The 17,675-nt window shown below is 40.2% G+C and overlaps 1 protein-coding gene across 4 annotated transcripts in view; it reads right to left on the reverse strand.

Annotated features, from left to right (window-relative positions):
• LOC309664770 (uncharacterized protein) overlaps positions 1-17,675 on the reverse strand; it is a 274,503-nt gene that overhangs the window by 136,233 nt on the left and 120,595 nt on the right. The gene's annotated exons all lie outside the window — the stretch shown is intronic.

The raw sequence follows: 17,675 nt of genomic DNA on the forward strand, positions 1-17,675 counted from the left end.
GCTTGCTTGCCAGCTGACAATGACCTCCATCTCTCCTCTGCCTCCCAAATATCATACCATTGCATCTATCTTACAACCAGAATCCTAGCTTCAAGGAAGCCTGGCAAAAGTAGTCATTAGTTTTTCGGTCCCTGAAGAATAAGAATATTTGTAGAAGACTGCAGGAATAGAAGTCAATACTAATTGACTGTATCTAACCTGATAAGAGATGTTTTGTAAAAATGAGTCTTCAAACATATGAAGGACTTTATTGCAGAAGAATAACTAAACATATTCTGAGTAGTGCCTGAGAGCAGGCTAGAACACTTGATCTGCCCTGGTGTATCTCCCCAAGTGGGTGTTCACTGGGATCCACATCTGGGTTAGGATCACTTCTGCTTCGAATATGTTCATTCTGGGGCTCAGGCTGAAAGAGCAGTGGCTATCCAGGGCATGATGGGCTCATGGAGATGAAGCCAAACTACACAAGCACATGTAAGGCCTTTGCTCACATCACATCTACCAACGTTCCATTGTCAAATGCAAGTCACATGACCAAGTTCAATATTAGTGGTCCACCCACAATGGAAAAGCACTGAAATACTACACAGCAAAGGGATGTACTATCACAGGGATAGTGATAGTAAAGAATTGGGACCAATTACCCAATCTACGACAACTTCCAAAGTCTTTTCTAATGGTACCGTTCTGCATTCTATAATTCAATGACAGAGATTCATGAAAATATGTGAACTACTTCAACTCTCCAGTTATCCACTTTCTTGCCCCCGCAAAACACAGATGACTGATCTCAGCCAAACCTATCCTTTTCTTAGCCCTTTCTATCTCAAAGGAAGAGTTTTCCCTCTATCTAAGCAAGACCCATTCTCAAGTTCTGTTCTAAGATTCAGCCCCCAAGTTTCAGAGACTTTCATTCATCCCTAGTCCCTCTTATTCTCTCCTAAATCTTCACCCTGGCTCCTTACCCAGATACAATCAATCATTTGGCTTATGATATTAAAAATAAAATCTCTCCCATGGCATTATATCTCCTCTTACACTCTGCAGCACTCTGAAATCTGCCCAAAACTGCTTACACAAAGAACAAAGGGATATTTCGCCAAGTTTACTGTTTATTGTTGGATGCTTTGGTAAGGCATAAGAAATAACATTCCCATTCCTGCCTGAGTTCCATGTCAAATGAGAAAGATGAAAAAAGATGAAGGTAATATTGAAGAAATGTGGCTTAGATGTGAGAGCCAAATGCACCTATCAACTTCCTATGCCCTCAACACCAGTCAATGTGAGGATAGTTTGAGTCTGCAGGGCAGACACACTTCACCCAGGTTTCTGGCTTACTGTTATAGGTAGAAGAGGAAGGAGAAGTGTTCAAACTCCATCGTACTCCATGGTTAGTTTTGTTAATAGATAAGTGCCAACGGAGAAAAATGGACCAACAGCAACAAGCTAAGACCCAAGAAAAAGATGTAGGAATAGTAGTAAAGTGATGGGTAAATTGCCCCTCATGGAGACTAGAGGACTGGAACAGAACCCTCTAAGAGTTACTTTCTGGATCTTTAACTTGACTGAGTTCTCTGGGATATTTACACTATTGTTCCTTCTGGAATATATACACTTCCCTTCCTCTGGAAAGCTTTTTTTCCCTTAATTTCTCAGAAACCTTCATTTCTAGGTTTTCCTCTTAATACTCTGATCTGTGCTATTTTATCTCTCTAATGGCGGTGATCATGGGGATACTACCCTGTTTTCCTATTCTGCAGTGTTCCTTGGAAATCCCATCCACTCCTGTAACTTTCACTCTCACTCATGTGCTGTAGACCCATATAACTGGATATTTATCTGCCTACCAGTCATTTCACCTCAAGGATGCCCATCTGCATGTCAAATGCAAAATGTCAGAGCAAATTTGCCATCTTTTCCCCAAAGCACGCTTTCTCTTCTATTGCCTCTGTCTCTGTGAGTGGCACTAACATTCACCCAGTCTTCCAGGCCAAAAAACTTAAGAAACATCCTGACTCCTCTCTCTTCTCTCCCTCTCTGCCCTCTCTGCCACATTACGAGGTCCAGTGGACTTCATTTCCTAAATGTCTTTCAAATCAGTACCCCCCCCCACCTTCTTGCCTTGGTTGGAACTTGCCCTTGCCTTGGTTGGAACCCTCAGTATGCATTCAAATCTAATTTACTATAATAGTTCCTCAACTACTACGCCCAATTTCAACTCGCTTAGAGTGGACATCTTTTGCTTGGGATTGTTTGTTTTACTTTATTTTTATTTTCTTTTTTTCCTATCTAACATCAATCACCTCTTCTTTTGTTAGCAGCGTCCCAATTTGGCTGAATGAATATAAGGTGCCAGTGTGTTTTCTTTTTAAAAAATTCTTTTCAATCGGTGATGTGTGATGTATACAGCAGGTCCCCAATGGCTGAAATATCTGAGTAACCAGAACTGTCTATTGTTTAATAATGGTGGTGTCTAGAAAAATTACAGGATGTGTTAAGGGTCAGGGAATTAGAAAACAATAAAGGATTTCCTAAGAAAAATAAATCCATCAAACCAGAGGATCAGTGATTCTTTGCCTTCTTCTTCCTGGTCACTAGTAATGATTTAATATCCTCAGGGCTCAGTTGTGTAGCTTCTGTGGGTTTTGCTTCAAGCAAACATGGTTCCTTTGAGTAGTACGGTATCTGTTACAATATCCAAGTTAGTGAAACCCACTCTATAAGCTTATGCTATACAAATTTGTGCTTTCATTTGTGTGTAACTCCCCCTGAAACACTTTTCTATCAAAGTAACAGTTACCTTAGATGTGTTGAAACCCACCTAAACATAAAGTGTTCACTTTAGTCTGTCACACACTGCTTCCTCCACCTTATATACTAGAAGGAAGTCCTTTGGTTTGAAAGCTTTGCCAGTGTATGAGAAAGTAAATCACTTTCAAGTTCAGGGTGAATATTTTCAAAAGGATTTTACAAAGGGTTTTAATGACAACACTGTCTCTTTTCCCCCAACCTCTGCTCAAACCTGATTCTGAACTCTTTAAATTCAACACCAAGCTTAGATTTTTAGGCTGTAAGAGCTGAACGAATTTTTGTTTCCATCTCAATCTCACCCACTCACTTTATAGCCAAAGAGACGGAGACCAGGAAAGAGCAAAACAGTTGTTCAAGGTCTCGATATGTTTGACATGACTGAGATTTATTTCCCTAATAGTCTCAGGATTTTGAACAGCAGGGATTTCTCTAACCCTCAGACTATGGCACCTGCCTTGCCTGATGCCCTGGCCTCTGGCTCTAGCTCAGCTGCCACTCATGATCTCCCATAAAAGGCCAACTTTGGCCTCTTTTCCTTAAATCCAAAGAGCCCTCTTCAAGCCTTTCTCAGAGGGAGGAGCCATTGGGGTGGGGTTGGGGAATTTCTGCTAAGGCTGAGCAGTGAGACATGGCTTCTGGTGGCTTATACCCCTTATCAGAAAGAACGTCCTTAGTGTAAATAGATGTTGCCAAAGCCACTGGCTCAGAGAGGCAGCTGGTACCCAAAATGAAATACAAGCAACAACTCTGGCTGCCCAATATAACTGGGGGGAGGGGGGTCAGGGGGTGGATGGGAAGCTGGTAGCAGCATAATTTTCTCTTCCACAAACACAAAAATAAAATGATTGAGGCTCCCCTTTCCTTTTTGCAATCCCCCTACACACACATACATAAACCCACACAGTAACAACAATAACCACTACCTATCCTAGCCAGCTATCATTCTGTGGTTTTGCTATATATTTACATCTGTTAATCTGGCGGGGGAGGGGAGTGGGAGGACAAAGATACAGTGTAATTTCCTCCAAGTATTTGAATATTTCCATTTTTTCCAGAGTCATCATCTTTACTTTGTATCCTAAAGTATAAGGAATATACATGAAATGGCTGAGATTCCAATAGTTAGCCTTCTACTTCCAACTGACAGGGAGTTCAAGCGTTCATTTTCCAATTGTTTTAGAGTGACCCAAGAAGACAAGCAAGGGATAGAGTCCAGCTCACAGAATCTATAAAGAAGAATGCTATACTATTATACTATGAAATGTGAAATGGGAGGTACCTGAAAGTAATGATATCCCCATCACCAGAAGTATTCAAGCAGGGCGTGAAGAAACAGTTGATCAAGATTTTGTTAAAAGGGGTTCAAGCATCTAGCTGAGGGTTGGAGGTCATTAAGTTGCCTTCTAACGTTGAACCCTTTAGGCCCAGTTGAGGTTATGCACTGAGAGCAGTTACAGTATTGATTGGAAAGTGGACTGAAAATGGGAATAAAGGAAGGGCAGAACAAGACTTCATGGAAGCTAGTGAGGTGGATTTCAAGGAGACACCAGTTCTACAAATCAGGACATCAAGGCAATAAGTCCTTGCTTTAGTCAATATTTATCTTTCAGGTTAATCTGTCTGGAAGTTGAACAAAAACAAGAATTAAGTGCTCTGGTTATCTTCTCCGTATATATAATCACTTAAGCAATGCAAGTTAGATTGGTGTCTGGCTGCATAAAAATTGACTATTGGGGCTGTTATTTTGCAAAGAACATTCTGAAGGCAAAATGGCCTAAAGAGCTTGTAAAAACTCATTATTTTCTTTCTGAGAATCGAGTACAATTGTAGTTAAGGCGAACAACTGTTGTCACTGAACTCGGCAAGAGCCCATGGAGAGAACCCATTTGTATTTGCGAGTTGACTAGTTGATACTATTGCAAAGTGTCATTGATCCTGGACGGTGTGAATGATAACTAGGCTGACTACTTTTACTTCTTTTTCCTTCCTTATCACAAACCAGTAGTTTGGGAGTGAATCGATGTCATTGTTTTTATAGGTAGACACTCCATGTTATTCGAATAGTATCCCTCCCACTGAACAGCTTCATCTTTCAGAGAGAGAACCAGGCAGACAAAACTGGTTCCGAATCAAGTGGCAGAAGAAACACCCATGATCCAAGAGAATTAAGTCACCTAATATAACAAGGACAAAAAATATCAATGTGGGGCAGGAACAAGAATCATGCATTTGTAAGCAGGATGGGGTATTTTAGCGCTGACATTGTTTAGAATTGCTAATGCATGGTGATAATACAAAGCAGACCAAATATTAGTCAGCTTTATGATAGGTTTTCCTTTCTATAGAGACAAAGCATCACTTCATGGCTGGACTAGGGCAGAACCTGCCTCCCCCCACCCCAGTAAGGCACCACTTGTGAGCACCTTCTAGGCTTTCTCCCTCACAGGCTCTCTCCACCTCACCTCCTTTTGGAGGAATATTCCATGTCTGCCGGCTGGTCCTCATAGCCTCTTATTTTGCTAATTAGGATAATGAATAAAAAGATTTGAGAAGTGGAAGGAGCCAGAGATAAGCCAGGGGATTTTTTTTAATTGAAAAGAGATATTCAGAGGAACAGAAAGGGAATAGGTGATCCAAAAAGGTACAGTGGGTAAGACTACTCCTGTTCCAGCCTCAACCACCATAACCGCCACAGTAGAATGAAGGGTGCATCCACGATTCAAGAGTCAAGAATCTCTTGAGCTGAGCTTCAGGAAGGGATGGGAATTGGAAGCGAGAAAAGTTTGGAGGTAGCCAAACTTTAGAAGCCATTCAGAGGCCATTAAGCTTAAACAAGACTGGGGAAATAGCAAAAGGGGGAAAGAGACTACAAATGAATACCCGGGCCTCGTTTGATCCATGAAACTGAAGGCAGATTATTTTGGGCACAAAACTGTAATGGTCAAAACACTATCTTCATTTGTCACCTTTCACATGGGGAGTTTAATATGGTTTAAAACTCTTGAAACAGAGGCATCTTTTTAGTTTCACTAAGAGTCATTCCCTATCCCATATAGGGAAAATCAGGCACAGAGGCTTAAATAACATACTTGAGGTCACACAGCAAGTGTAGAATGCAGCAGAAAATAATGCATGGGCTTCACAAATCCCTTTTCACCGCCCCCTTCACCAAGCCTCCTCTTCCTTTTCTTCCCCTCTTGACATCAATTTTCAAAGTCAACCAACTCCAGCCCACAAATAGTAAAACGTCACGTCTCCATGGACTAACTCTCCCAGGAAGATCATGACTTTATTAATGTCCCTGACACTGGGATAAGAATTCATGGGTCAGAATAGGAGGACCAGAGGACAATGAACCTGCCAGAGAAATGCTGGGCATGGCTTTTCTGTTCCTAACCCTTCGTCTTTTCTCTTCTTGCCCAACCTCTCCAGCCAACTCATCTGCAGCCTCTTTTTAGCAAAACTGACGAAAATAAACTGCCTTGAGGGATGAGTCAATACATAACTTTGGATGAGTGGGTATCAGGAAAAGTTGTGAAATGAAGATGTACAACTGTGTGTGTACTGAGATATAAACACATATATTAACTCATACACACACGCGCGCACACACACACACACACACACACACACACACAGAGCCTTTGCTATTTATTTTTGCCTCAGTAACTGGAAAAGTGTCTCCTTTATACTCTGCCCTGTCCTGCCCAAGCCAGTTTTCAATTGTTCTGGAAACAACCTAAGGAAATTTAGAGCCTGATTGGAATCATTGGATTTCGTGTTATTTCCAGCCTCACGGTCAAACCGCCACAGTACACAGCCTAAAAGATAGGGGTGACAATGCCCCTTCTCTCAAGTACTCACTGGCCTGCCTTTGCTGATTTCTTTGCCTATACCTTACCTTCCCACTACTAGCATTGGGAGGAACTGTTGAAGGGAACTGATGTCCTCTGCAGGCCTGTTGCTTGTGGCTAACCGTTACTTATGGTCTCAATTCTCTGTTTTCTTTTCCTTGCTTCTATGAGGAAAGCAGTGATTTTTCTCTTTGTTTCTCTGCCCTCTGCCCCCTCACGTTATATCTCTCTGCACTCGCCAGGGAAACAATATACATCTGAAAAGTTCATTTTGACAAAGAGAAGAAGTCATTCTAAACTCTCCATGTGACACAGGAGGAATATGTTGTCTGCAAGATAAAGTCCACATTCCTAAACATACAAGGCTCGTGTTTATTTCTCCAGCCTTATCCAGTGCTGATCCTCGGGATAAAAGCCAAACCAAATTATTTATGTCTCTCGAGAAGCGCCCTGTTATTTCTCATTGCCAGGTCTCCAATCACACAAGCATTGGACCTGCCTTAACTACCATCTCCCATATCATCTACCTGATGATGTCCTACTCATTCCTCAAGAGCCAGCTCTGTGGCCTACGCTGTGAATGCTTCCCAAAACCACCCATAAGATATTCATCACCCAGTCTCTTTGTGTGTAGTCTGTTGCTCTTATATCATTACATTGAAATTTTATATATCAGTTTCCTTACTATGTCATGTATTCCCAATTATATTATGTCTCGTTTTCATACCCAGAATCCACCACAGCAAGACTTTCATAATAGGCTTTCACTAAATGTGGCTGAATGAATGAGTGAATGTGAGTCTATCTTCCCTTTGGATCCAAAGGACATTTAAAAATTACTTTAGGACTTCCTGGTGAGACTTAGAAACCTAGCAACTTGGCATCATCGTTATTGAAGGCACGTAGGCTATCTGACTCCATGCAGAGAAAATTAAAATAACAAAAGCAAAGATCTTATCCATTAGGAAATGTGTGTAGTGCCAAAGCTCTGATATTAATCTCGCTCACTCCTAATTTCTTCAGATCCCTCACATCAGAGAAGTTAAGATCTTCCTTTGCCTTATCTCTGAATAAATTAAATTTCTGATTAGAGCCAATGGATGGTTTTACATAAAGGAGGTTTTAAAAATGAGAAAATTCTTGTGGGAGTCATTTCAGAGCTGGGTCTTCATCTGCAACAGGACAGTATGTGACTGACCTTTAAATTCAATAAAGGATCTACAGCCCAGGCTCTTATTGTTCTTCTCAGGGTGATGGGATGAGAGTTCTGGGAGTCTTGCCAAATGTCCCATCTCTAAAGTCCAGGAAGTAAAGAGAGTATGTGATTTCCTACCATTTTAACCTTTCAAATTATTATTACAGGTTAAGAACTGAACTTTTTGGCTCTCTATGACCCAGAAACTTAACCAATACTTCCATACTTTTGTAGTCAGCTCACTTGTAATGGATCAAGGAGGAGTTAAAAGATTTAGAAGAGATAAAAATAATTTTACTCGGGATAACAGTAGTTTGAAGGTGAGGCATGGGTTTGACATATTAAACATAGCTCTTCTCCTCGGTTCTGAGATAAAGGGATGCTTTCCTACCATGGAACAAGAAAAGACGGTAGAAAGGTATCTTTAGAGAAACAGACTTCTTAGTGGCACTTTGCCAAACACAGCCTCTTTCTGCCTCAGTTCTCAAGGGCTAGACAAAAAAAAAAATCCCTCCCTGGATCCTGAAACTGAGGGGTTATCAATATCCAAAGACCAAAAACAGCTTGCCCACAGATCTGTCTGGAGTGTGGTCAAATGGCTACTGGGTAGTGTAGCCAAGGTAATCAGAAAGTCTTTTTTTTTTTTTAATTTTTGGGTGCATTGGATCTTCGTTGCTGTGTGCGGACTTTCTCTGGTTGCGGCGAGCAGGGGCTACTCTTCATTGCGGTGCACGGGCTTCTCATTGCGGTGGCTTCTCTTGTTGCGGAGCATGGGCTCTAGGTGCACGGGCTTCAGTAGTTGTGGCACGTGGGCTCAGTAGTTGTGGCACGTGGGCTCAGTAGTTGTGGCTTGCAGGCTCTAGAGCACAGGCTCAGTAGTTGTGGTGCATGGGCTTAGTTGCTCCACGTCATGTGGGATCTTCCCAGACCAGGGCTCGAACCCATGTCCCCTGCATTGGCAGGCGGATTCTTAACCACTGCACCACCATGGAAGCCCTAATCAGAAAGTCTTAAAAAGTATTTTGATAAAGGGCATCGAATCCTTTCTGGAACAGAATAGATTATAATAAGTAAATTAATTAAGCAGCAGAAATATTGATCAGTGATGTCATTAACCCAATATTCGTGTAGCCAAACAACACAGGCTTCCATAGACAACTGAGAGTTCTGAGCAAATGGTCAATGAAATAGTGTAACCTTATTGAAAAAGACAAAAAGCAGCACAAGAATGGAGCACAAAGTTTAGAAAACCCTTCCTAGGCCATTAGAGGCCTTAGGTATTTGAAGGGTTGTTCACGCCTATATGCCTATATGTAAGGCAACATAGGAATGTGAAATCACAAAGAGAAGAGAAAGAATAAACAAGAGGTAAAAAAGAGCCACATCAATAAAACAGCATGAGATAAAGCAGAGAAATTTCACATTTTAAAATTAAGTGTTGGGTTTCCCTGGTGGCGCAGTGGTTGAGAATCTGCCTGCCAATGCAGGGGATACGGGTTCGAGCCCTGGTCTGGGAAGATGCCACATGCCGCGGAGCAACTGGGCCTGTGTGCCACAACTACTGAGCCTGCGCATCTGGAGCCTGTGCTCCGCAACAAGAGGCCGCGATAGTGAGAGGCCCGCGCACCGCGATGAAGAGTGGCCCCCGCTTGCCGCAACTAGAGAAAGCCCTCGCACAGAAACGAAGACCCAACACAGCCAAAAATAAATAAATAAATAAAAATAAAATTTATAAAATTAAGTGTAAATATATAGGGAATCTAATGAGCCTTCATGTACTGCTAGAGACCTATGGACTAAGATTTTACCAGATTCTAACGAGGGAAACCAGTGGTTTAAAAGAGTCATGCCTCTAGATAGGCCTAAGTAGACTATTTAGAAAATCTGTTTAGAGTTCATCCTTTGTGTCAGCCTAGCTTTGTTCAATTAATCCCTACTATAGTCCCAAGTTAAAGTTAAAGGCTGTTATTCAGCTGTGAAAGTAGAATCATTAAAAAAAAAATCCAACCCAATACCTATGAGCCTGGTTTTGGTGCCTTGGCAGCAATAAAGGAGACGAGGTTTTGTGTTAACAGTTACACTAGTAAATTTCTTACGTCTGAACTAAAACCAGGGTTCCTCAACCTCAGCACCTTTGAAATTTTGGACCAGATAACTTTTGTTGTGGTGGTCTGCCCTGTGCATTATAGGATATTTTTAGCAGCATCTCTGGCCAATAATACGCGCACGCACACGCACACGCACACACACACACACATACACACTCAACCAAAAATGTCTTGGCGGGGGAGGGGGGAGTCAGAAGTGGGAGGGGGAGGAGGACAGGAGGCAAAATTGTTCCTGATTGAGAAACACTTAGACTAAATCTAAATCTAAATTGAACGTTGCCTAGCAAGTAACAGTGATAATTGCTGCTCCACATGATGGTCATGGGGCATTTCAAGTTTAAATTCTTGGGCTTATTAAACTCTTCATATCAAATTTCCAAAGGGGTCTTTGATTTTTGCAAATGCCATTACATATTTGCATGCAGGCAGTTAATTAAAATCAATTTTAAACGATCAATATTGAACTAAAATCCCCAAATTTCCCTGCCACAAAATGAAACTATGTGTGGGTGCAAGAGATAGAAGTGCATGACTTTAATTTGTTTGTTCTTTTTTTAAAAATATATGTGCTCATTCGGAAAAAACATTTCTGTTCACTTTTTAGGGCACATTACAATCTACCCTCGTCACTCTGACAAGTGTTTCCTTCATTGTTGGAAATAATTCCGACTAACAAAGGAAGAGATGGGCCTGCACTTTGAATCTATGTAAAGTTGGATTTAATCACTTATTGATTCATACGCGTTCTCCACATTACTTTCCAGAGCAATTTCAATAGGCAAGAAAAAAAAAAAAAAACAAAGTTACTGTCCTAGTGGCAGAGTCATTTGCAGTGATCAGCTACCGTTCATATGGTTTTGATGAAAAATGTCTTGTAAAGAGGGATTCCTGCAAGAAGGCAGAATATCTGTAGTTATCTTTTGACATTCAGGGGAAAAAAATTGCAATTACAGTTTCCTGAATGGCCAAGTCTATGGAGAAAATATCCATTCACACTCCCTCTAGGGTTGTTCTGCCACTACCCCTTTCCCAGCAGTTTCTGAAGGACATCTGAGTCTAAATGATTTTCAAGTTTATTTCAGCATCGCTATCCTGAGACCTATGTGGACACACAGGTGAGGCTGTTTGTGTCTTGCATGACATGAGGAAGTCATTTGAATGTCCTCATCCACCTGACCTCTGATATAGCCACACATCATGCATTGACCAACAAATAAATCCTGAATTCTTTATTCTACAACCTGAGGTTGATGGTGCACCAGAGTATTTGGGAATGGCATTGTAATTGGTCTCCTTGGCATTTAACTGCCTTCTTTCCCAACTGCCTTTTGACTTGTCTTGCCCCACTTACTCTCCTCACCTTATAAGGCCCTCGGGAAGAACCTGGACCGTATTCTAGTTCTGGACGCCAACCTTTCTACTGACCACTTTCTACCAACCACAAATCTTTACCTTCCCTTTATGAACAATAAAAACTGAGGAATCCGTTGTCGATAACAAAATATACAGAGGTATGTGGTCTAGACTGATTCAAAATTCTAAATCTTAAATCATCCAGTTTTTACTATACTTTATGGAAGATGGTATTTTCCAAAGTTCGCAGCAATATTTCTCGTCCACATGCTCTTTTAAAACACTGCCACTCCCTTCCCATCAAGAGGTGGAGTCTATGCCCTCGCCTCTTAAACCTAGGCAGACCTTTGTGAGTGCCTCACCAAGAGAGTATAATGAAATAGATACTTTGTAACTTTCAAGGGTATGTAATAAAAAATCCCATGCCTTTCTGCCTGCTCTCTTAGGATACTCACTCTTGGGAGCCCATCCACCAAGCTGTGAAGAAGCCCAAACAATCCATGTAAAGGGTCATGTGGAGAGAAACTAAGGACCCTGGTCCATAGCCCTGGCAGAGCTCCCAGCTGACTGCAAACACCAGCTGGCCAGACAGCTGATTGAGCCATCTTGAAAGTAAATACTTCATTCCCCCAGTAAACCTATAACTGACACCATATAGAGGAGGGACAAACCTGAGAAGAGGCAATGTAAGCTCTACCCAAACTGCAGATCTATGGACAAAATAAATGATTTAGTGGCTTTAAGCAACTAAATTCAGGGGTAGTTTGTTATGCAGCAAAGGACAACTGATATATACTTTATTATTTCAAGAGAAATTAACAAGTATGTTTTAAACATAATGAATTCTAGGAATTTATCCAGACAAAACTCTTGGACAAGTGCCAAGGTAAATATTTTAAAATAGTGTTTATTATAAGACTGTTTATATTAAAGAAAAAAATGTCCAGTAATCTGGACTGTAAAAATAATATATGGCATATTTTTGCAATTGTGTGATACTGGGCCATTATTTGAAAAGATGACATTTGACATATATTGATATAAAAATTTTTCAATAATGACCAAACAGCAGGGGTTTTTGTTTGTTTTATTTACTATAATTGACATATAACATTATATTATTTTCAGGTGTACAACATGATTCAACATTTGTATACAGTGTGAAATGATCACAATAAGTCTAGTTACCATCTGTCACCATACAGTTACAATTTCTTCTTTTTTTCTTGTGATAAGAACTTTTTAGATTAACTTTCTTATAAATATCAAATTTGCAGTACAATATTATTGACTGTAGTCACCATGCTGTACATTACATTCTCATTACATTTATTTTATAACTGGAAGTTTCTATCTCCTGATCCCTTTCACCCATTTTGCCTACCCTGCAATAACCCTCCCCTCTGACAATAACCAGTCTGTTGTCTGTATCTCTGAGTTTTGTTTTGTTTGTTCGTTTATTTTGTTTTTTAGATTCCACATGTAAATGAAATCATATATTTGTCTTTCTCTTTCTGACTTATTTCACTTAGCATAATACCCTCAAGGTCTATCCATGTTGTCACAAATGGCAAGATTTCATTATTTTTATGGCTGAGTAGTGTTTCATTGTATATATATACCACATCTTCTTTATCTACTCACCCATTGATAGATACTTAAGTTGTTTCCATATCTTGGCTATTGCAAATAATACTGCAATGAATAAAGGGGCACATACATCTTTTGAAATTAGTTTTTGTTTTCTTCAGATAAATACCCAAAAGTGGAATTGCTGGCTGGTATTGGTAGTTCTATTTTTAATTCTTTGAGGAACCTCCATACTGTCTTCCATGATGGCTGCACCAATTTACATTCCCACCAACAGTGCACCAGGATTCCCATTTCTCCACATCCTTGCCAACAATTGTTATTTGTTGTCTTCATGATGATAGCCATTCTGACAGGTGTGAGGTAGTATCTCATTGTGGCTTTGACGGTTCAAAGACACATGAAAAGATGTTCAACATCACTAACCATCAGGGAAATTCCTAACTGCTGTGGCTAGGACTGCCAATATTATGTTGAATAAAAGTAGCGAGTGTGGGTTTCCTTGTCTTGTTCCTGATCTTAAAGGAAAAGATAAGTCCCATTTGATCATGGTATACAATCCTTTTAATGTATTGTTGAATTCAGTTTGCTAATATTTTGTTGAGGATTTCTAAATCTATGTTCATCAGGGATATTGGCCTGTAATTTTTCTTTTTCTGTGGTGTACTTGTCTGGTTTTAATATCATGGTAATGCTGGCCTCGGAAAATGAGTTTGGGAGAATTCCCTCCTCTTCAATTTTTTTTTTGAAGTTTGAGAATGATACTTATTAAATCTTCTTTGAATGCTTGTTAGAATTCACTAGTGAAGTCATCTGGTCCTGGACTTTATTTGTTGGGAGTTTTTTGATTACTGATTCAATCTCCTTACTAGTAATCAGTCTATTCAAATTGTCTATTTCTTCATGATTCAGTCTTGGAAGATTCTGTTTCTAGAAATTTATCCATTTCTTCTAGGTTCTCCAATTTGTTGGTGTATAATTGTTCATAGTAACGGCTTATGATCCTTTATATTTCTTTGGTATAATTTATTTGAGCCTTTTCTCCATAATGAGTCTAGCTAAAGTTTTGTCAGTCTGATCTTTTCAAAGATATAGCTCTTAGTTTCATTGATCTTTTCTCTGGTCTTTTTATTTTCTATTTCACTTATTTCCATTCTGATCTTTATTATTTCCTTTCTTCTACTAACTCTGGTCTTTGTTCTTCTTTTTCTGGTTCCTTTAGGTATAAAGTTAGATGGTTTATTTGAGATTTTTCTTGTTTCTTGAGGCAGACCTGTTTCGCCATAATCTTCCCCCTTAGAACTGATTTTCCTGCATCCCATAGATTTTGGTATGTTGTATTTCCATTTTCACTCATCTCAAGGTATTTTTTAATTTCTGATTTCTTCACTGACCTATTTGTTCTTCAGTAGCATGTTATTTAATGTCCACATATTTGTGATTTTTCCAATTTTCTTCATGTAATTGATTTCCAGTTTCATACCACTGTGGTCAGGAAAGATGCTTGATATGATTTCAGTCTTCTTAAATTTACTGAGACTTATTTGTGGCCTAAAATATGATCTATCCTAGAGAATGTTCCATGTGCATTTGAGAAGAATGTGTATTCTGCTGCTTTTGGATGGAATTTTCTGTGTATATCTATTAAGTCCATCGGGCCTAATGTATCATTTAAGGCCAATGTTTCCTTATTGATTTTCTGTCCAAAATTATTCATTGATGTAAGGGGGGTATTAATGTCTACTACTATTATTGTATTGCTGTCAATTTCTCCCTTTAGATCTGCTAATATTTGCTTTATATATTTAGTTGCTCCTATGTTGAATGCATAGATATTTATTAATGTCACATCTTCTTATTGGATTGACACCTTTATCATTATTGAATGTCCATCTTTGTCTTTGAATACAGTCTTTGTTTTAAAGTACATTTTTTCTGTTTTAAGTATAGCTATCCCAGCTTTCTTTTGGTTTTCATTTACAGGAAACACCTTTTTCCATTCCTTAGCTTTCAGTGTGTGCGTGTCCTTATATCTGAAGTAAGTCTCTTACAGGCAGCAGATAGATCAGTCTTGCGTTTTTATCTATTCAGCCACTCTCTGTCTTTTGATAGAATTTAGTCCAGTTATATTTAGAAATATTTATATGTATGTACTTATTACCATCCTGTTAATTGTTTTCTGGCTATTTTGTAGTTCCTCTTTGTTCCTTTCTTCTTCTCTTACTTTCTTCACTTGTGATTTGATGCCTTTCTATGGTGTGTGCTAGAGTCCTTTCTCACTACCTTTTGTGTACCTACTCTAGGTTTTTGCTTTGAGGTTACCATGAGGCTAGCATATAATAGCCTACCGTCTATTTTAACTTGATAGCAAGTTGAGTTTGAACACATTTTAAAACTCTAATTTACTCCCACCGCCCAGGTTTTATGTTTTTGATGTTCCATTTTACATCTTTTTATTTTGTGTATCCCTTAACTAGTTATTATAGTTATAGTTTTTTTAGCTACTTTTGTCTTAAACCTTCACACTAGCTTTAAAGCAATTTATCCGTTACCTTTACTATATATTTACCTTTACCAGTGAGATGTTCACATCTATATGTTTTCTTGTTACTAATTAGTGCTCTTTCTTTTCAGCTTACAGAAGCCTCTTTAACATTTCCTGTAATTTCCTGTAAGGCTGGTTCAGTGGTAATGAACTCCTCTGAATGATAGCCTTGTTGGATAGAGCGTTCGTGGTTAGACTTTTTTTATTTTTCCTTTCAGCATTCTGGATATATCATTCACTCCCTTCTGGCCTGCAAAGTTACTATTGAGAAATCTGCTTATAGTCTTATGGGAGTTCCTTTGTACATAATAAGTTGTATTTCTCTTGCTGCTTTTAAGATTCTATCTTTAACTTTTGACAGTTTAATTATAATGAGTCTTGGTGTGAGTCTCTTTGGGTTTATCCTGTTTTGAACTTTTTGGGCTTCTTGGATCTGGATATCTGTTTCCTTCTCCAGGTTAGGTAGGGATGTTTTCAGCCACTATTTCTTCATATAAGTTTTCTGCCTCTTTCTCTCTCTCTCTTCTCCTTCTGGGACCCCTATAATGTGAAAGTTATTCCACCTCATGTCCCATAGTTTCCTTAAGCTATCTGCACTTTTTAAAATTATTTTTCCTACTTGTTGCTCTTTTTGAGTGTGTTCTCCACTGCCCTGTCTTCCAGATCACTGATTCTTTCTTCTGCTTTAGTCTGCTGTTGAACCCCTCCAGTTTTCCATTCGGTTACTGTATTCTCCAGCTCTGTGACTTCTGTCTTGTACTTTCTTATATTTTCTGTCTCCTTGTTAAAGTCCTCACTGTGTTAATCCATTCTTCTCCTGAGTTTGGTGAGCATCTTTATGACCATTACTTTGAACTCTTTATCAGGTAAATTACGTATCTCTATTTCATTAAGGTTTTTCTGGGGTTTAACTTGTTCTTTCGTTTGGGATGCATTTCTCTGTCTCCCCGTTTTGCTTGAGTCTCTGTGTTTGTTTCTCTGTATTAGGTGAAATAGCTATCTCTCCCAGTCTTGAAGGGGTGGCTATATACGGAAGATGAACTTTATCATTTAACTCTGCCCTAGCTCTTGGCTGTCACTTGAACCTTTGTGATTTTCTAGGCAGCCTGATTTATTCCTGTTATAGGGTCCCAGCTGTGGAAGCTGTGCCAAGACCTGTGAGGGAGGCATCTCAGTCAGCACCCAGTTTCAGCTGATTAGAAGCTAGACCCTCAGGCAGCAGCTGTTAAGGTATGCAAATATATACTGCCCTGTGGGACCACGATCATGAACCCTGCGTTTCTCCCATCCAGGAGATCTGGAGGTGTCCCTTAGTGACAGTTGTAAAAATCAGCGCTCCATTCCAGTGTGTGAGCTCCTTTCTGGGAGGTACCCATGAGCTACAGCAAGGCCGAGGGTGAGTGCAGAGATGGTGTTCCCCATCCGACATTCCCTGAGAGCACTTCTGTATCCTCTACAAGTGGTAATCTTAAGCGTTCCCCTCAGGCTGATGCCCCAGGATAAGTAATTAGGCCTTTTGCACAGGGAGATTGGTGGGTGAGGGTGGTTCAGTGTGCTTCCTGCAGTGCTCTGAGGGTGATGGCTTTCCAAGAACTGCTCCTCTGAGTTGCAGACCCATGGAGCCCAGAAATGCAATCCCCCTGACCTTCAGAGCAAGGCACCAGAGCCTGGCTTTGCTGGGACCGTGGGAGTGGCACGGGGGGTGGGGCATGCCCACCAATGCCAGCAGATTAAAGGGAAAGTGCAAAAACAGTGCCTGCTAGTGCTAGCAAGGTAGAGAGCAAATGCAAAAAATGGTACTCACCAGTGCCTTTGTCCCCGAGAGTCCCAACAGGCTCCTGGCCCTCTGGCAGATGCTTTAAGATTAGCAAATGAGTCTCTTTCACATATGATCTGGGCACTTTTCATATTGCTGCTTTTGCACTGGGACCTGGGGTAAGTGAGTCTGCGTTTGAGCCCTTTAAGAGTGGAATCTCCATCCCCTACAGCGCTCTGATTCTCCTGGACATAAGCCCTGTTGGTTTTCAAAGCCAGATATATGGGCCAGCAGGGGTGGGGGTCATCTCTCCAATGCAGGTCCCACAAGTTGGGGTGCTTGATGTGGGGCACAGAACCCTCACTCCTCTGGGAAATGCTTCCTATTTGTGATATCTCTCCCAGTTGTAGTTTGCCATGCTGGGGGTCAGGTTTTTGACAAGACTGTGTCTCCGCCTTTCCTA

The sequence above is a fragment of the Balaenoptera physalus genome (assembly GCF_965194825.1).
Source record: "Balaenoptera physalus genome assembly, chromosome: 7".
NCBI lineage: Eukaryota > Metazoa > Chordata > Mammalia > Artiodactyla > Balaenopteridae > Balaenoptera > Balaenoptera physalus.